Raw genomic sequence first — 21350 nt, 5'->3', positions numbered from 1 at the left:
CCACCGCACACCAGCAGCTGCCCATTCGGCCATTAAAAAGCGCTGGCCAAATAACTGGGTCGTCGTCCCGCGTCCCGCGTCCCGCGTCCCGAAAATCGCATAATTAACAGAACATGGTTGGGTCATTAAATGGGCATTAACTGCGCCGGAAGACCGGCTGCAGAGAGATGATCCTTGGGTGCGGGTGCTATACGCTGCGCCGCAGCTGATAAGCTCTGCGTTGGACGACCAAAGCCGGGCCAACAACAGCCATTCGCACTGGCTGCTTTAAGCCGTTCAAACGAAGTGAAGCGTCGACAAATTGTCATGACCTGAACTTGAAATTGGACTTAGACTGGGATTTGTGGGCGTGTGCGTGTGCGTGTGTGTTGGAGGGCAGAAAACAAAGCAGCCGTAATTTAACTTGTTAATCCAAAACAACTGCAGCAGCAGCAGCAGCATCAGCAGCAAAGTATGCTGCACTTGAATGTGACATGAAAATGCAATAAAACGAACTGCTGACCAGCGACGGCCTTGATCTTGATATCAATTTGATGCTAGCAACTCTTGGCATTGGCATAAAAAAGCGTCAGAGAGAAGAAGAAGAAGAAGCAGAGAGAAAAAAGCAAGATTTGCAACAGCCTTGACCCAAATGCAGTTGCTGCACGTCGCACGTATGAACAGCAGCAGCAGCAGCAGCAGCAAAAACAATTCCCTCAATCAAACAAAGAAAACCCTGAAGCGAGCGGGCGGGTGGGCGTTGGGGAGCTGCAGGGATTGCGACAGCTGGGGAATTCACGCACAGCCATTGACTGACTGTTAGGCCATTTACCATGCGCCTTGCATTACACATTCATATTTCGCGCTTGCTTTCAGATGAAAGCTAAATAGCTGCGTGTCAGGCTGCCAGGCTGCCTGGGCTGTCGTGCTGCCATCAGCCGTTGCCTTTTAAAGTAATTGCGAAAATCAGTTTGCCAGTTATCAATGAGTCAACAGGCTGCATAATGGCCTCTGCTTGCGTTACGGGTATTCATTTACATAGACTTTGAAATAAAAGCGCCCTTTGATAAGGGCTCAAGTCTGGCTGGGCGGACAGCTGTTTTGATTGGGGCCTTGCATTTCAAGGGCGTGAGTTTTGCCAGCAGAAAACTTAAAGTATTTGAGAACATTTCTGAAATTCAGAGCTCAGAGCTCAGAAATTCGATTTCGATAGCTGCAATCGGCGAAAGGCGCGCGAAATTGATTTCCGGAAGTGGAATTCGGTATGTACATTCCGCCTCAATGCACGCTCCTATTACAGGACTACGCACAGGCAAAGGGCGTTGCTTGTTTACACGGTTCATAAGCACACCCGCCCACACACGCACACGTACGCACACTTGAGCTCAGTCACACTCGCTTGTCAGCAGCAAGAGGCAAACAAACTCCAATTCTGTTGGTCCCCATCCCCCCCCCTCGCCACCCCCACCCCCGAAAAACGCAGAACACATAATTACAGCAGTCGTCGTCGCTGGGCCAACTGCGTGTGTTCTCAACTATCGCAGCTCTGGCTGTGACTGTGACTGTGACTGTGACAGAGATGCGAAATAGTAAATTCACTTGCTCCCTACATATGTCTCCCTGCCCCTCACTTCCTCTTCCTCCCTCTCTCGCCCTTTGATTTGTGCTCTATAAATAGCAAAATGCTTATTTTCCTTTTCCATTTTCGATGAAAGCTGAGTGCATTTCAAGTAGTTGCTGCGAAAGCTTAAGACCTCAACTGTAAACAATCAAACCGAAAGCCCAAATAGTTTCCTCACATTATAATTTTTATCGAAATTTCAAGATATTTCAAGCAACTAACGCAATACAGCCAATGCGTCTGACAACTCAAATTGTAATTTGAGCACAATTCAGATTCCATTGTCTATTTTGAAATCCAAAATCTGGGAATATAACGGGAATAGCATTCGACTTGAAGTATGCCTCTAGCGCTCTCCCTTCACTTTCAAATAGTCGACAGCTTTTGTCGTTTTCATATAAAGGATAACAGAAACTGATATCAGCTCGACTTGGCAAATTTGATATAGGAACTGTTTAAATCAAGAAATAGCCCAACTTCAAATATACCTTCACCAAAACTAATGAGTGAATGAGCGAATTGAAATATTTGTATCAGCTGTACGTCAAGAAGTTATGATTACTAGCACTAGGAGTCAGGCACTGCCAACTTAAACACTTTCAATAGCAATTGTAAGTGTGCTCGAGTCGGAAGTGCCTGACTAGAAAATACCCGGAACCCTGTGCAGAGCTGCTATTTCAATTATTCTTCACTTCTTCTATGCACACATAACTGTTAACACATTTACACACACACACACACATCAGCACGCGCTCTGCTTACTGCGCAGTTACCGCAGCGACTGCCTGCCCTTTACTATGGGCACTTAATTGTTGAATAACTTCTCTTCTAGATGAACTTTGTTAATCAAATTGGCAGAGTGACCTGACAGTCAGGTGTGCTTATGCAACAAAGGGCAAGTCTTTAGTGTTTCAAATTTATTTGCAGTCTTTGCATTCATTTAATTTAAACTGAAAAAACAAAATAAAGTGATCGATTCTTATCGATAATATGTAAATGGAACGAATTATCGAGAAAAGCCCACATAATGCAGGAATATATATATGAAAGTATAAAGCTATATGGTTATATTGCCTCTCTTGTGGATCCTGATCAAGAATATATATACTTTATGGCAGCTGCCACGCCTTCTTTTGCCTGTTTCAGGCATGAACAAAAACCATTTTACTCCCAATTCGCATGTTCAACGAGGGCATAAAAAGTCGCCAGCAAATATATATAATTTTCAGCTCAAAACTGATTCGATTAGAAAAATATAGCATCTGTTATATACTTAAACACAGATATATATAAATATCTATACGCCCCACTGAGACTGCAAGCTTAGACATTTGAAGCTATCAACGGAATATTTAAGGTTTGGCTATCAATTTCAATCGACTCGTGGCCATATGAAGTCAACTCGTGGTCCAATCGAAGCAGTTGAGAGGAGAAGTGCATTACTCGAGCAGAGAAAAGTGCATTACAAACAGCTCCGCTTGGCAAAAGTTGTAATAGGTAAAATAAATAAGAACCGACCGAACACTAACTATTATATTTTGTAATAAAAAGTTTTTTAATGCTTGCACTTATGGCACACACGCTTGTAGCCGGCAATGGGGGGGAGAGACCGTAAATCGATAGCTGGATGTTAAATGTACACAGGGCGGAGAGCTGGAGGAACAAAATAACTAAATTTAAAGTGTAGTCATGCGCTGTACGTAACGCAAAGCGGGGTATATCGAGCTCACAGAAATAAATCAATTTGATAGCCGATGATAAATGGAGGATATGAAGGGAACTTCTTTTCAGATTACCACAATAGCCATTCATAGTGACACTGCTTATAGGCTTAGAGCTTTGCCCGTTTGACTAACGGTCACAGTATTTAACAGTCGGTAATGTCGATTGCAGTGCGTTATGACTTGAGTCTACTTGGAGGTTGGGTGCTTAGACTTATTTATGTAATATATTTATGTATATATATATATATATATATATACCTAGTGTAAAGTGCGGTGTTACTTCAATGTTTGCTCTGCCAACAGCTCAATTTTAATATGTTTACTTGAGAGTTTGTATTGCCTGCTGCTCGTATATCAGCTAACAGGTGTTTTCCACCACACATACCCACGCACACACAGACATGTAAATATGAATATGCATTTAAAATAATATTGGCATTTGGCGCATTTGCCATTAAGAGCTGGCCCTCGAGCACTTCAACTTCCATTGTTCAGCTCCAGCAAGTGAGAGAGAGAGAGAGAGGGCAAGGTCGCTTATTGATATTGCAATTTAGCTGACATAAATTCAGACTCAAGCGCTCACAAAAACCAGCTGTGGGGCCAGTGCTCATTGCCAAGTGGCACTTATAGGCGCCCAAGCAACCGGGCAAACGACCAAATAACCAACAGGTCGGATACGCAATGCGGCGAGTCCTCAATGCGAATCGGCGTTTGCTTTTGTGTTCTTAGCTCTGTGGCTATGGCCGTGTTTATCTTGCGTGTATTTTGTTGATTTTACCGATTTCTCTCGCTCTCTCACCCGCTTTCAGCTGGTGCGGCGGCTGCGGCTGCCGCTGCCGTTGCCGTTGCCGTTGCCGTTGCTGTGGGCAACTTTTTGGCTTTGTTAACTTTTTACTTGATGGGCATGGAAAATTTTATTTTACATTATTGCAAAGGCAGCTCAAGCTGAAAATAAAAGTTAATTTTCGCTTGTCGCTCTAAGCCAATTAGTGTGGTAGTTCCCAGCCGCGCCCAGCAGCCGGCAGCCAGCAGCCAGCATTTGGCCCCTTTCAGCACATTTGCTGTGTCTGGTTGGTCATCAAGTCGCCTTAACGAAGCCAGCGAACCAGCAAATAACAAAAACAACTAATTGAGTAAATAAAGTTGCCTAAACTTGATTTTTCTTCAGCTGAATGCTGCCTGCTGCCTGTTGCCTGTTGCCTGTTGCCTGATTTTTGTGACTGACCTTGCCCGACTGCCCGCAAAGGCGGCAGCAACCTTTTTACTGGCTCAGCTATCTTTATCAAACTTGCACTAACTTTCCCTCTCTCTCGCTCGCTCTCTCTCCATGCATGCAATGTTCCCTTTCACTCACTCACACACACACACACAGAGTTAGCTATTTTTAAACTTATTTTATTGATCCCTAAAAATAATTGCAAAACCAAAAAAGCAAAAGCAAAAAAAGCAGCAAATCTGTTGAAATTTTTATCACAAATTGTTGTAGTTCGACGGGCATCTCCAACTTCAGCTCCCCCATATCATCATCAGCAACGTCATCATCGTCATCATAGCAGCCAGACTTTGCTTTTAGGGGTTTTTAGTCATAATGAAAGAACCGCAAGGCAAGGCCGCCCAGCCGGGCCACCCGCTAACCTACACAGCAGCAAAGCATCTTAATCCAAGCGCTGCCCAAAACCCTTCCACTCTAAAGCGAACCCAAAACGAACTGGCTTTGGGTTGATTTAGTTTGCGCGCACTGAGCGCGGGGCTAACTTTGAAAAATATTTGCCTTTCCCTTTGCCTTGCTTAACTTTGCTTATAAATTTTGATGATTGTAAGCGCCATGGAGCGCGCGCAACGAGAAATCACAAAAGGCAGCTTTTGAGTAGAGCACTAATACACACACACTCACACTCACACACACACACGCACACTCACACAGCTATGGAAGTAAGTATATACACAGCGCTCAACACAATTGAATGGAAGCAAATCCGCCAAATTGGCTGAGCAGAAAGTGAAAATAAAAATCAAAAAAAAAAAAAACACAGTAAAGAAGGAAAGAAAAAAAGCAAAAAGAGTTCACATAAAATGAATTTGGCTAATGAACGAGTAATTTAGCTGGGACGCACAACAAAATAAACAGAATGAAATTATCTTTTAATATGGCATTGGCAAATGTTTGATTCGCACAAAGATTTCCAAATTCTCTAAGCGAAAAAACCAAGTTCAAAGAAAGTTGAAAACCCGCAAACTACAAAGCCAACTTGACTTAATTAGTTAATAATTGTTGCGAGCAAAAGTTCAACAACAAAATCTGAAAATTCAACAAAAAGAACAAGCGCCGTATTAAGCAATTAAAAAACTTTACAAACGCCAGCTGCCAACCGACCCAACAATACTCTATAGAAAATTATGTTAGAGCTTGAATTGCAGCAAAAATAAAATCTATGAAGATTAAGGCAATTGTGTTGCTTATATGAAGACATTTAGTTTATAAATTAATTTGTTTGCGGTCAATAAAATGTATTTAATGATACATATTTAAGAAATTCTTGTTAATCAAATCAAATAATATATCTAATATAACTCAACTGGTCAGAACTAACTCTAACTATATACAGCTGTGTTCATAAAAATAGTACAGCGACGCAGTACTAGATGTGTTCAAAATAATAGTAGTGCCAATGAGCAGTTGTTCATAAAAATAGTAGTGCGATATGGATTAGATTTGTTCATAAAAATAGTAGTGCGACTCAGAACTGGATTTGATAAAAAAAATAATAGTGCAACTGAGCAGTATATATTAGATATTTATTTATTTATTTTATTTAGTGATAAACACACTATTTTGAAAACAATTTGAAATAAATATTAACATAAATAGCAAGAAAAATGCATCAAATGCAGTTGTTCATAAAAATAGTAGTGCGAATATGGATTAGATTTGTTTAAAAAAATATTAGTATAAAAATATTATATTAAATAACACAATTTAAAGATAAACACATTATTTTGTAAACATTTTGAAATAAATATTAAAATTAACATAAATAGCAAGAAAAACTCATCAAATGCAGTTGTTCATAAAAATAGTAGTGCCTACTAAACAGAGAAAAAACAAAAAGTATTTAAGATTTTAGTCTAACATCACATATTCTACTTTACACACATTTATTGGCTTGGCACCTGAGTGACTTGGAGTCGATCTTGTATCTACATAAAGCAGATATTATATACATTAATAATAGCAAACAGAGAAAACTTGGGCTTTTCAAGCGCCAAGCACATGTGGATAACATGTGATTCAATAACTGTTTGTATAACACTTTGAAAGTCTTTAGTACATTGTACATATACCATTGACCTGCACTGTATTGTACTATATAACATACATATAAATGTGTGTGTGTGCGTGTGTGTGTGTGTGTGTATGCAAACTTTTGCAAAAACGACGAAGTCGTCCTCGCAACGTGGAATGTTACTTAAGTTGAAACACAGCTGGGCGCTGGGGCAGTGATAATGGGCTACACCAAAAAGCCCCCCAACACACACACACACATACATACACATACGTGCACGCACCCGCTCACCCCGTCTTATATTACACTTGCGTTTTCTTACAATTTTCAGCTCGTCGCTTGTGTATTGCTTACACACTCAGTTAAGTTAAGTTTGTGTATCTGTTACGCCATGGCGCTCAGTGGCGCAACTTCTATTGGTATTGCTCCCCATTGGCATTAGTGAGCGGGTGCCTGTGTGTGTGTGTGTGTGTATTTTCTTTTTCGTTTTCGGCAAGGGGCTCACAAAAGTTGCGCGCTAGCATTGCCAGAGTTATTTCTCAAATTGTTGCCACAGCAGCAAACACAACGAGGCGATAGAATAGACGTCAGTTGGACAACTAGGCAGACATTCAAGCAGAATTTTTCTTTATATTTTTTCTCCTTGTTATAAAAAAAATAAAATAAAAAGAAAGAAGAAAGAAAGCGACATTTTGGAATGTTTGCCTGCAGCCCAGCCACCCAGCCACCCAGCTACCTGCCCTTGAACACCTCTGCCCCGCACAGCCCCATTGGCTGGCATTGACTGAAACTGTAAGCAACTGAGCCGCACACAAAGCGACACGCAAAATGCGCAACAGGCAGGCAGGAACACAACTGAGACACATGCAGAGAAAACAAAAAAGGGAGAATCACACAGCAGCGCAACAGAGACGCAGCTACTGATACTGAGCGAGAGAGTGAGCCAGCGAGAGGGAGAGAGAATGAGTGAGCGGGTGAGCGGGTGAGCGGATGAGTGAGAGGAGACCCCAGGCAACTGTGACCATATAAAGCCATTGCCGTTACCCACAAATTTGTTTCATTCCCATCATCGTCACCATCGCAGCTTGTTGCTTTGCCAACTTTTTATATATTTCTGCCATTTCCACGTCTTCTGCGCTTTGAGCGAGGGCTGAGCGGTGCGACGGTTACAACTTTTTGCCGTGTCACAGTTAAAGCCAGGCGCAGCCAAGAAATGTCGCTTTAAAAGTGGGTAAAAATTACGCTAAAGACAGAGAGAGAAATGGAAAGAGCGAGTGGGGGCAGCAGGGAACGGCAGTCGAAATCTCGAACTGCAATTGACAGCTGCTATATATACTATATAGAAAGAAATGTTTGTGGCCCCTTTTTTCTTATGGCAGCAAGCGAGTTACTAAAATTATTTGATTGTTATATAATTCGCAAATTTGACAGCGAACAATTCGTGTTAAATTGTGCGAGCCACATTGAATTGAATTAACCACATGACCATGCTCGAATCGATAATGCTCCATGTCGTTAGCTCCGCCCTGGCCAGCCTCCAGCCTCTGCGCCGCCCATTTGCGGCCCCCTTCGAAGCATTTGCAATTGCAAAAAGCCCTTGTTGAATTTGAAAATAAATTTAGTTGTAACAAAACCACTTAAATTTGACATTTGGCCAAGCGTTACGCCCCCCTCACCCCTGCCCCTGGCCAGCTCCCAGCATTATTCCATTTAATATTTGTGCTAAGCTAAAGAGCTTTTCTCTTGCTAAATGTCATCGAAAGATGACAACTGAGAGACCTGCAGCAGAGGCAGGGCGGTAGGCAAATGTTAAGCATAACTGCAGCAGGACATTCCACACTTAAGCGAGTTAAAGTCCATGTGGCATAGACAATGATTCATTTTAAATAATTGATGCATGGCTGGAGCAGCTAAACAGTGTACAGTTTGAAGTTGATGGCAACTTTTTGACCTTTCAAGGCTGCTGCTGGCAACTTTGGCCAGGGCAACAGTGGATTGCTCAGCCCGGCTTGGCTAACCTCAAAAGTGCAGCCACAAGCCAAACGTCCGCCGGCCCCACCACAGCCAGCCCAGAGACTGGCCTGGCGTGGCCTGGGCCTGGGCAGTCTGTTCGGCTGTCAAATAGCTGTCAAATTTGAGCTTAATTTAAACGCCGGGCTTACAGTGAAAGTCGAGCGAGGCGCAATTTCTTTGGCATTTTACGCTGCGTATACGCAATGTGCAAATAAAACCGCGCCGTGGCCTTTAATTGCTTTGAAGCATGTGCACGCTGTAGCTGCATGCACTAAGCGCATGTGGAACTGCTTAATTAAACGCGCCTCAAATCGAAGCAGCGCAAAAGCTTTTAAGACGCCACAAAACGGTGGCTAACAAATATGCCAGATGGGCAGCTACGTGTCAGCGCCTGCTGCCCCAGCTACTGGCTTTATTAGCATTTATGAATGTGTGTGTGTGTGTGTGCGGGGGGGTGGGTGGCTGGGTGGCTGGTCGTGTGAGAGCAACACCGTGCGGAATTTTCTTTAAGTGCACGACGGCGTCGCGACGTCTGCAAGCAAAGCAAAGCAAAGCAAAGCAAAAGCAAAAGAAAAAAAAAAGAAGCGACGCAACAAGTCGACAACTACGTTGCCAATAATGGCGTCTTCTGGCTTCCAGCTGTGCGTGTGTGGCGCTATACACACCTACAGACGCCTATACACACACACACACACACATACACACATATATTTATATATGTATGCCATAGCCACTGGTGTCGAGCGTCTCTTTAACGCCTTAGCCCAGCAAATTGTGCAAGAAATTTTATCTATTAATTCGAAAGGAACGGGAAAAGCATTTACCAACTGCTCGCCGATGAATTGTAGACCTCAGAAACTTGCATGTAATAAGAATAATAGTTCAACTACTAATCTCAGCGCAATTATAGCAGTGAGACCTAGGCGAGTGAGCGTGCTCCAGGTGTAGCTGCTGGACTTTAAGGTACCTGGAATTATGTCACAAATACTCGACCTTCCACACACACACACACACAACAGGCCCTATTCAATTATTGAATTGATTTTTTCTTAACTTTGTTCAGGCGAATCCAAAAAGATGTAAATTGCTATTCATTGCACGACGTCTGGGACGAGCCATAAGCCAGCTCGAAAAATTGATATTTATTGATTTAATGAAATAAATAGCAAATAATTCAAATATAAAAAAACATTATATATATATATATATATATATATATATATTTATATATATATATATATATATATATATATATATATATATATATATATATATATATATATATATAATATATATATATTTAAATCTATTCCATTTACATGAACCCCATCAAAATTTCTCTGCACTAATTTTTCTTGAATATGAAAATGTTTCGTTGAAACTCTGATGCGCCCTATCGCTCATGACTTTCGTACAATTTCAAAAAGCCTTGAAAATACGTCCCCCAGATATATTATTTTCAACAATTGCTCCTATCAAAAAGCTTTGCTCCTCTTAAGCCTTGAAGTTTTTCAAGCTAAATTAGGCCATATCTTGACATATCTCATCTATATAGATGAGTCTTAACGAATGTATATAAAACTTAACGAATCTTGACGAATCTTAATGAAACTTAACGAAACTTGACGAATCTTGATGAAACACCAAATTTTTCCATACTAAATCAGCATATAACTTAACGAATCTTAACGAATCTTGACGAGCCTTAACAAATCATTTTGAATCTTGGCGAATTTTAACGAAACTCCAAACTTTTCTATACTAAAGCAGTCTATATCTTAACGAATCTTGACAAAACTTGACGAACCTTAACGAATCCTTATGAAACTCCAAATTTGTCTATACTAAATTAATCTATAACTTAACGCATCTTAACGAAACTTGACGAAACTTGGCAAATAATGACGAATACTGTTGAATCTTGACGAAACTCTAAACATTTTTATACCCAGTTCACATATATCATGTCAAATCGTCACGAATGAGGAATCTTTACGAATCTTGACAAAACTTGACGAATCATCACCAACCTCACAACAAATCTATACTCAGTCCACCTATATCTTGAGGAATCTTGACAAAACTTGACGAATCTTGAGGCAACTCTAAATTTTTCTATACTAAAGCAGTCTATAACTTAACGAATCTTAATGAATCTTGACGAACCTTGACAAATCATAGTGAATCTTGACTTTTCTATACTAAAGCAGTCTATAACTTAACGAATCTTAACGAATCTTGACAAACCTTGACAAATCATGGTGAATCTTGACGAATTTTAACGAAACTCCAAGCTTGTCTATACTAAAGCAGTCTATATCTTGACGAATCTTATCGAATCATGGCGAATCTTAACGAAACTCTGAACTATGCCAAGTAAGCCTATATCTTACCACATCTTGACGATGCTGCCCCAGAAGTCTTCATAGAATTTTAGCTTGTTCAAAGAAACTAAAAGTTAATTTAAATAAAATAATAATCGAAAAATTTCAATTATCCATTCACAAAGCAAATGCTATGGAAAAAAGCGAATTTATTCTAATCACAATTTCTGATTGAGGTATATGGAGAATCGAAGGAATATTTATATATACTAAGGCCATTATTTAGCATGGTAATCGAAATGGAATTGAAATTAGAATATGCTGCTGTCGCACCTGCAGCGGCCGTTGTTACCTTTGTCCAGTTGCCAATCGATGGCAGGCGAAAGAAAATTGAATTTCCCTCTTTGAATTTCTTTAGAGTCCATAGAAAGACTATTATGTGCACGTGCCCCTGATGGAGTCGGTAATGAGAAAAATCAACTTTCATTGAGTTGGCTGCGCTGCTGCGTGGCTGCGTTCGTTATCGATAAATATAATTAATTAATTTCTTAATTTTCACTCAAGTTTTAATTGCATAAAACATAAACCTGAATCGCTGCTCCGCCACGGCCATGGCCACGGCCACAGTTCGCTTTCTTTTCGCATTTCTTTTTGCCTGGTTCTTGTTTGTTGTTGGGCGGGGCCATTGGGTGCCAAAACAAATAATTGCATTGTGTTTGTATTTGTCTATTAGGGCTGCGGCCACGCCCCGCCGCTGTGCTCTTTACGTGCAATTCCGGCGAGTTAATAGCCCGCAACAACAAGAACCAGGCCGACAGCTTAATAAATCGCTCGTAATTTAGCAAACTCCCAAGCGCCAGCCAGAGACAAATCGAATGGGGAAAGCCAATGAGCGGACTCGCCATGCCACAAAAGCCCCCTAACAGCCCGCCTACCGCCTCTGACCCTACGACTCGAGTTGCCCCTTTAGCGCTGGGCGTATGCTCGCTTAAGCTTTAATGCGAGCTTATTGGCTTAAGGGCAGCGGCGTCTAAGCACCAGGCAAACGGAATTAAAACAGCAACAGCAACAACAACAAATAATAATAACAATAAAATAAATTACAGAGCAGCCGCAGCAGCAGCAGCAGCCAGTTCACAGCTCTCAAGTCAAGCCACTTCCATTAGAAATTCGAAATATTTTTTCGAAATTTCTAACTCACTTTTAAATATATTTAGCAACTTCTATGATGAGTTAATAATAGTTTCATAAATGCAGAACAAATGTGCTAAACTATTGCATATTAAATCAAGTTTTAACTAAAAAATTCTTCACATTTGGCTTACACTTTGGCTTACACTGAGCGGCGGCCTTGGCAGCTGCAACATTATACAGTTATTTGAAAATAGAGCTTGGCGTCTCTTGAGAGATTTCCAGGCCACATGGAGCCACGCAGCAGCTCCACTGCTAGACAACCTACACTAACTGCTCTGTGTTCTGCCCTATTTAAATTTGCGCTCACCTTTTGTCATACAGAAAGTACAAAAGAAATCCTAAATAAATGTTTATAATTTACTAATTATTGTATAAAATTATTTTAAATTTAAGCTTAAGATATTATTTCAATCTGATCTTTGCTGCAGTCCGAGCCAGGCATATTCAACCAACAAAACGTATCTCTATGGCCCAGGGTGCCCAAGCTGAAGGCATCAAGGTTGCAGCTAAAAAGATTCAAATGAGCTGGCCTTCAATAGCATTTTAATGCTTGAACAAAAGGCTTAGAGAAACACAAGCGAAACACAGTCTCAATGATGAAAATTGTAGGCCAGCTGTAGGCTTACCAAACTCAAGGCTGGCAAAACTTTGAAAGATATAGTTTTTGATTAAAAATATATATATGCATAGGTAAATATATATAAACATATATATATATATATAAAAAAAAATATATATATATATATAAATATAAATATATATATATATATATAAATAATCTTTCAAGTCTCTTCCCAAGTCTGCAGCAACATAAGCATCTCTTAACACAGACCATGTAAATTTCAAGTCTCCAGTCCAGACTGATACAAAACCAATATACTCCTTTCAGTTCGTTAGCGCGCATGAAAGAAAAACGCAAACATTTCTTTGTTATTTAAGAGCTTGAGCCATAATTGAAAGGAAATCAATATGTGTCCCAGAATAGGGAAGCAGCTGAATCAAATAGTTGAGAATATTTGATTTCTGACATTTGGCATGAAAGCAAAGTGGAGGCAGCTGAAGGTAGATGAAACGGATTAACTGTATTGTAAAACTGCAAAGATGCATGCAAAACAAGTTGGCAAAAGAATTTTTTGACAATGGCAATATTAAAGTGCAGGCCATCGATAGACACTGTCAGCTGTCAGCTGTCGAGCTGCAGAGAGAGCGAGGGGGCGACTGTTGGCACACGTAGCACACGCCTCATGTGACGCTCCCTAACGTAATGAGATTTTGTGTCAGCTTAGTGTTGCTGCTGGCTGTGGCCATGTCTGTGACAATGGCAATGGCTGTGGCAGCGGCAGCGGCAGCGGCAGCTGCAATCCCATGCCCCAAGATTTATGCACTTCCAATGGCCGGCTGCGAGGAGTTGCATGTTGCATTCAGTCAGGTGAGAATTAAGTGTAGTTGTTGTTGTTGCTGCCACAAGTTGCCAGCTTGATTAAAATGCCATCCGTTGCCTCCGGCCAGCAGCATGGGCGGGTGCGAGGCAACGCGTAAGCCGAAACGATTCGATGAGCTGGCGCTCCAGCCACCCACCACCCACACACACACACACATAGATTTTAAATTTGTATTGCTTATGAGCTGAAAATCTGCAAGCAGCGACCCCACAGAAAGAGCCAGCGCGCGTCGCTTGGAAAACTTGAAAACTTGCCCAAGCACCGACGTCTTGTGCCTATTGCTGGCCAAAGTATAAATACAAAATAGAATTAATTAAATACGTTAAAAAAGAATTCGCCTTGCCTTAGCTGGAATTTCAAATGGAAATTATTCAATGATAACAACAAAGCTTGAGGAACTTAACTGCATCGAATCTGAGTCCGAATCTCAAGCCACACTACTCCTCACACAACTAGCTCTCGCCTCAGGCTAGATCCTGCAGCTGCAAGGTCCAAAAAGGTTCAACTGTTCAGCTCTAGCTCGCTGGCCTATTTAACTTTGCTTGCTCGTGCTCATTTTCAGCTAATAGGCGAAGACCATGCTATCAGTATTTAAAAGTTTAGCATCTTCCTACTGACTCAGACTTGCCTGCTAATGCAACTGGGCTAACACACAGTTGCGTAAATCTATTCCCGCTGGCAAGCAGACGGTGCATGGCTAACTCTCAGTCCGCGCCAATGGAGGGCGATTGAGCTGAACGCCACAGGCATCGGACAACAACAGGGAGCAGCAGCTGCGAACGACCAAGCAGCAGCTGCCACACTTTGCGAACTTGCAACTGAGTCTTCAGTCAAGCTAAAAGTCTGAATTTATTGTGATTGTGTAGCTGCGTCTGTCGTCTTGCCAGCCTCACAAGCTGGCCAGTGTCATTGACCCTATGCAGCTATATAAATATTTATAAATATTTATATATATATATATGTGTGTGTGTGTGTGTGTGTATATGTATATACACCTGGCCAGACTTCAATATTGTCTTCTGTTTCTGCTAGTTAAACTGTTTTTGTATCTGTATCTTAAACTGTATCTGTATCTGAGTCTCAAGCTCAGACTGCATCTGTCAAAATAGCTGTATCTGTATCTCTCTCTATATATCTGTATCTGTAACTAAAACTATATCTGCATCTACATCTCAGACCTTATCCCAAACTGTATCTGCATCTGTGTCTTTATCTGCAGTTATAAATTTAATCCGTATTTATAGCCCATGCTGTATCTGATCTGTGTATAAACATGTGAGTATTTGTATCTCCATCTACATTTCTATTTCAGATACATCTGCACTCCAACTGTATCTATCTCTGTATCTAAACATCACACTGTAAAGATTTCTGTATCTGTAACTCCAACTATATCTGCGTCTTTATCTCAGACCTTATCTACAGCTCAAACTGTATCTGCATCTGTGTCTGCATCTATATCTGTAATCTGTTTATATATATATGCAGATCTATCTTTGTATTTGTATATCCTACTATATCTATAATTGGACATAGATATGTATCTTAAACTTCATTTCAAGCTTTATCTGTATCTGTATCTATATCTATCTATGTCTTTCTGTATCTATATCTATATTTATCTGTTGATATATCTGTATCTCTACCATCAACTGTATCTGTATCTGTATCTTAAGCTGTTTGTGTATCTATATCGCAGACTATCTGTATCTGTACTTCAAACTGTATCTATATTTTTATATGCTGTATATGTATCTATATACATATATCTATATTTGTATCTGTTTATATAGCTGTAATCTGTATCTATACCTCAGACTGTATCTGTATCTATATATATATATAAATATATATATATTGATATGTCTGTCTATATATTTGTATATCGAACTGTGCCTATATTTGGATTTTTATCTGTATCTCAAACTGTATCTATATCTATATCTATATCTATATCTATATCTATATCTATATCTATATCTATATCTATATCTATATCTATATCTATATCTATATCTATATCTATATCTATATCTATATCTATATCTATATCTATATCTATATCTATATCTGTATCTGTATCTGTAAGTCTAATCTGAATCTATATCTCTGGCTGTTAGTGACACAGCTGATGCTGCTACAACTGTTACTGCTACTTTTACTGTTGCACTGACATCGATATTAATTGTCGCAGCAGCGTCTGGCGCTGTTGCCTTGGCTTTAATGTCAGAGCTGTTAATTGCTACACGTTGAAATTGGCTGCGCTTCGGTGTCTTCGGTGACTTTGGCGTCTTCGGTATCGTGTGCTCGGCCTTTCGCTGCTGTCCCTGGTCGGCTCTATTAGTTTTAATTAAACACCTGAGCGTCCATCGGGCTAATTATTGTGAATGTCCATTCGTGGCATTTCGTTTTTAATCATAGTAATTATTGTGCGCTTGTTTAATAACAATTAAATGTTGGCTTCTGCTTTCATTTTGTTTGTGCTCTAGTCCGTTGTTGTATTTGTTTTTATTTTACTTTTTTACTTCTGTTACGCAGCGCAATTTGGCATTTAATCAATACAATTAAAGCCTTGGATCTAGACTGCGAACATCATTAAAAGAAATGCCGAAGACAAAGAGGAAGACAGCGACAACGACAAAGACAAAGACAAAGACGACAATGACGATAACAAAAATAAACATTAAATAACAAAAAAAAAAAAAAAATAGCAGCAGCAGCAGCGATAAAAGGCAGCCAGGCAAGAGGCGAAACTTGTTGGGCGAGTCTCCACAGCTGTCCGCCTGAGAGAGATACAAAAGCGGGATTAAAACTTTTTTCTAGCAACCAAAATTTAAGCCAACAAACGTACGCACATACGCCAAAGCAAGGGAGAGAGGGAGACAGAGAGATGGGGACGTGAGCGACGAAGAGCCCCAGCGAACAAGACAGAGGAGGAAGCGCGGGCCGAGCAGCTCAAGTATCGCACCCGAACGCGTCCCGTTATCTATGACACACAAAAAATCGCACAGAATGCGAACACCAAAAGGCAGTGGGAGCAAGGGGCAATAAAAAGGCGCGGGAGCGGGCGCTTAGGCAGCTGTTGAGCGGCAGCAAAGGGAGCAGACAACTGGCAGCAGCAAGGGAAGCCGAAGTGAAGCGTAGCAAGTTTTTACGCAAATAAACGCACGTTTTTGCACAACTTTGCGCCACTTTCATTTTATGTCGTATACCCTGAGCCCGCATAGTAAATGTAAATTTTGGGTATATGGCTTGGACTCTGAATCTATTTTAGATGCCCGCAGGGGCTGCGGCTGGCCGAGTTGACAGTTTCAATTTGAATACAATACAAAGCCAGTTTGTGTTAGATTATCGATAAATGTTCATGGAATCGATATAAAATCGATCTAAGGTTTTGAATCAAAGAAAGGCATGGTTAGTCAAGTCATTTTCGATCTGCCTCAGGAGCTTCAAGAACAAGTATCTGCGAGATTATCGAATGCTGTTAATGAAATCGTTATCGAAACTAGAAGTTTCAAGAACTTGACTCAACAATTAAATGGTAAATGCTTGAAATTTAAGTTAACTGATAGTAGACGGCGGCAGCAATCGCAACAGTTTCTAGAGCTAACGAACTGAAATTTGAGCAGCAGAGCAAGTGTTAGATTGTCAATAAATTTTAGTGGAACCGATTAAAATCGATATCAAGCTGCAGAGCGTTGCAACTGTGCTCAACTGTGAAAGCCTTCAGAAGAGCCAGAGCGAAGTAATAGGACATCGAGCAGGGTATCATTGTGAGTGAGGATAGCTGCTAGTCGCGCACTCCCCACTAGAGCACCCGCAGTTATTTTACACTTTTTTTTGATATTTCTGCCCCTTTTTGTATGCTACACTTTTTGTCTCTTTGCTGGCGCGCGTGTGTGAAACGTTTTGTTGTCTTTTTTGTTTCGTTTTACTTTTTTTTTTGCTACTCCTTTTTGACTTGTTGTTGTTGGGCCACCAAATTCTCAACTAATGGAAAATAGTAATTACAATATTTTCGTGGCCGCCTGCTAAAGGTTTCTAAACGCCTGACTATTTCCATTTCCGCTTTGGCAATCAAAATAAAATAAAGCCAAAAAAAATAACCGAAAAAAATAAGCGAAAAAAGTGCAAATTTAAAAGACAAACAAACCAAAGGCAAACAAAAACAAAATAAACATTAAGCTATTATGGTTTCAAACGAGACAGCAGCAGCCTGACGGCTGAAGGCTGAAGGCGTGGCCAAGGGGCGTGCAGCTTGCTTTTCGGGGTCTGGTCTATTTGTGTGCGTGCTGCGTGAAAATTAATAATAAATCAAAATTAAATGTTTGCTTACTTGACACTTTGGCTTCCTTGCTTTGCTCAACCTCCAAGCCCCGCCCCCTCCCATTCTCTCTGTCTTTTAGCTTTCCGCTTTTTATTTATATTACTTTACGCTGCTTTTATTTTCTTTATTATTATTAATATGCGCTACTGTTGCTGACTTTCTGGCTGAGCTTTTACTTTTTTGCAAATTTCTTTCTGTTCTTTATTTATATTTTTGCCACTGGCCAATTGGCCTTTGGGTTCGCTGCAAAATGTTGCAAAATGTTTAACAGACAATTAATTTGATGGCAAAAAAAATGGCAAAAGCAGCAACTGCAACAGCTGCCACAAGCAACAGCAGCAGCCAAAGCAGCTGAAGCGGCAACGCATTAAATCGTTTATAAATCACTTTCGAGAACTTTTATATTTGCACGCACACACACACGCCCACACACACACTCCCACACCCACACCCACACACATGTAGTTACAGTAAGCTACATACGTTTTTGGGCAGTGCAATAAAATGTCATTTATTGTGGATGCGGTCGAGCCGGAGGCAATAAGTTTCGATTTGTAGCTGCAGCGCGCGCATGGACAGTAAACAATTAATTCGCGATTCCATAACCAATCTACAAATACTACTGTAAGCCTTTAAGCTGCTCCACAACAAAATAAAAATAAGAAATAAAAATAAAAAATCAAACATAAAAACATGCAGGCAAACAGAAATTGATTTTGAACAAATTTCAATTTCGGTTGGCTGCAGCGAAAAAATTGTCGCAATTTTTACCATTTTCTTTCTTCTCTGTGCTCATCGCACTTAGCCATAACTGTTCGGCCAATTGGCAATTAGCTCAACGCATTCCGCGCTTAGCGTTCACCAGAAAAACTTCAACATTTTTATGACTCTCCATTAATAGATCCAATCAATTGAAATTCGATTGAAAATAAAGTTTTATAATTTCAATCAATTTCCCAATTTAAGTCCTTAAATCTTAATAAAAAGTTACAATTATGCTCTCTCCTCATTGAACTCGAACCATCGAGTCCTCAAATGGTTAGAGCAGAGTAGCAAGGCAATGAGATTAGCGTAGTCGCTAGCTAAATCTGCAGATGATAGAGCCAAACCAAACTTAGCTCAGCTCTCTTTGTTTCCCGGAATTTCATTTATCTGCCATAAACGCATGAAGTTCATCAGAAATCGCTATGATATGTGCGTGGTTGCATAATGCAATCAACCAGAAAAACTAATTGATACATAAATATATATACACAGAATACAATACAATTACAAGTTCTTAAAAATAAAATATAAATATAATAGTAAGTAATAATATAAATACTTCTAATATTATTGCCAATTATCAATTATATTTTTAGAGCATTTTAATGTTGAAGTATTTATATTATATAGTTATATTATTATATTTATTATTGCATTTACATTGTATATTTATTTTTCGTTTTTATTTTTTAGCTTTAAGTATTTCTTTATTTCATTAAAATTAAAAAATACTTTTAAAAATATTAAGCAAAATAATATTTTTTATAAATGTTTTTTTATTTTTGTTTTTAGTATTATTAATTACTTTACTTTTTATAATTTTTTATTTTATTTATTATTTTTTATATTCTTATTTTCTTTATTTTTAGTATTTTTTTATATTTTATTATTTAATGCTTTTCTTTTGAAGTATTAATTTAATTATGTCTTTTGTATTTTATTTGCTTTTTAGTATTTTTGATTTTAATCCTTAATATTTTTATTCAAGTTTTATTCTTTACTATTTTTTATAGATTTTTAGTACCTTATTTTTAAACTTTTTTTATCATACTTTTAGTATTTTGTTTATATTTTATTTATTAAAATATTTATTTACTTTATTTTATGGTTTTATAATTTCTTATAAGTATTTTTATTTATATTTCTTAGGAATTTCTTATGTATTTTATTTTTAGTTTCTTTTTATTTTTTAGTAGTTTCTTTTGCATTTTATTTATTGGTATTTTTATTTACTTCATTTTAATTTTTTATCATTTGTAGCATTTTTAAAGTATTTTATATATCTTTTATTCTTGAGAATTTTTTATTATATGTTATAAATATTTTGTGAGTGCAACAAACCTGTTTATTTCAGTTAAGATATGTAGTTTGATCTGCTTAAAAATACTATAAAAAATCGAAATTATAATACAAATTTACAGACATATATAGGAACAATAGAGAATACCATTTGTATATATAAAATTATATCAATCTTGTATCTATATGTATGAGTAATGCCTATCAGTTCTGATAATCTCAAATTCTTCGATCTAGGCATTTACAAAAACGTCCCTAAACATAGTGCTGTTATATCATATGTTTCAATGGATATCTGAGATAAATGTATTATTCATATTTAACTCATGAAAATTTGAATATTATTTAGCTTAGCTTCTTTCAGCTTTCTTTCGCTCAAAAATTAGCATAAATATTTATAATACAGCCAACTTTGTTCTAAAAATTGTTTGAAAATTTGTAATCTTGAAGAATATTTGAACTTTGGAACCTTAAAATGAACTTCAAAAATGTATACTAAAGAATATAATAGAGAATATCCTATAACTTGCCCTATATAAACATTTTGTTTTAGTTTTTTAAGACTTAATAATATAATATTATATTTGTGCAAGAAACATAAGAAAACAAGTCTTTATACAATAAATAAATAAATAAATACACATTCGCATGCATTTAATTAACATTTGTAATAAAAAATAAAAATATATATGTATATATATCTATATATGCACAAAACATGTCCTGAAATCCAATTTTTTAACTCATTTTGTTTTTGTTTTTCTTTTTTATTTTCTTTCATTTTTATCACTTGGCATTTTTTATGCCTTGCCGCCTTAACGGCATTAAAAAAATACAAAAAAAAATAGATATATATTTTTATATATGATTTAAACACACAGCATAAAAAAAATGCAATTTGAAAATGTTGCGCTCACCGTTAGAATCAATTCACTGCGAGATTAACCGTTAAACTCAAATCGCACACTTAAAAAAGTCAATTTGGCTTCAAATTGTGAAATTTCTTCAAATCAATTATTTATTTAAATTTTCTTTTTTTATTAAGTTTTTTATATAATTTTTTTTTTTTTTGGTATTTTTTATTTGTATATGCCTTGAGAGGATCTGGTGTGTGCGTCGAATAACTTCAACTGGTTGTCGCGAAGCTGCTTGAAGCGGGGTAATTCGCTGGATGCTTTGCACGGCAGCGCCAAGATTGGTTTTGTGCGGCCAGCAGCGACGACGATGAGAACGAGAATGACGCGACCAAACGATGGCCATTGCGAGACAAGCCAGAACGATGGAAGACGATGCGACACGAGGCGGATGCCGATGTTGATGCCGACGATGAGGACAAGGACGAGGACGTCGTGCACGAGGCCAAACACGAGGACAAGAG

The 21350-nt window shown here is 38.6% G+C and overlaps 1 protein-coding gene across 2 annotated transcripts in view; it reads right to left on the bottom strand.

The window, feature by feature from the left end:
* Positions 1–20944, bottom strand: part of LOC111593054 — a 51387-nt gene extending 30443 nt beyond the window's left edge. For both annotated transcript variants that reach the window (XR_002751014.2, XM_023305628.2), the window contains exon 1: positions 20890–20944. The gene's annotated coding sequence lies outside the window, so the exon portion shown is untranslated. The remainder of the gene's footprint in view (positions 1–20889) is intronic.
* Positions 20945–21350: the final 406 nt, after the last annotated feature.

This window comes from Drosophila hydei, unplaced genomic scaffold (genome assembly GCF_003285905.1).
Source record: "Drosophila hydei strain 15085-1641.00,03,60 unplaced genomic scaffold, DhydRS2 tig00000426-arrow-arrow-pilon, whole genome shotgun sequence".
Lineage (NCBI taxonomy): Eukaryota > Metazoa > Arthropoda > Insecta > Diptera > Drosophilidae > Drosophila > Drosophila hydei.
This window is presented reverse-complemented; position numbering and strand designations above follow the sequence as displayed.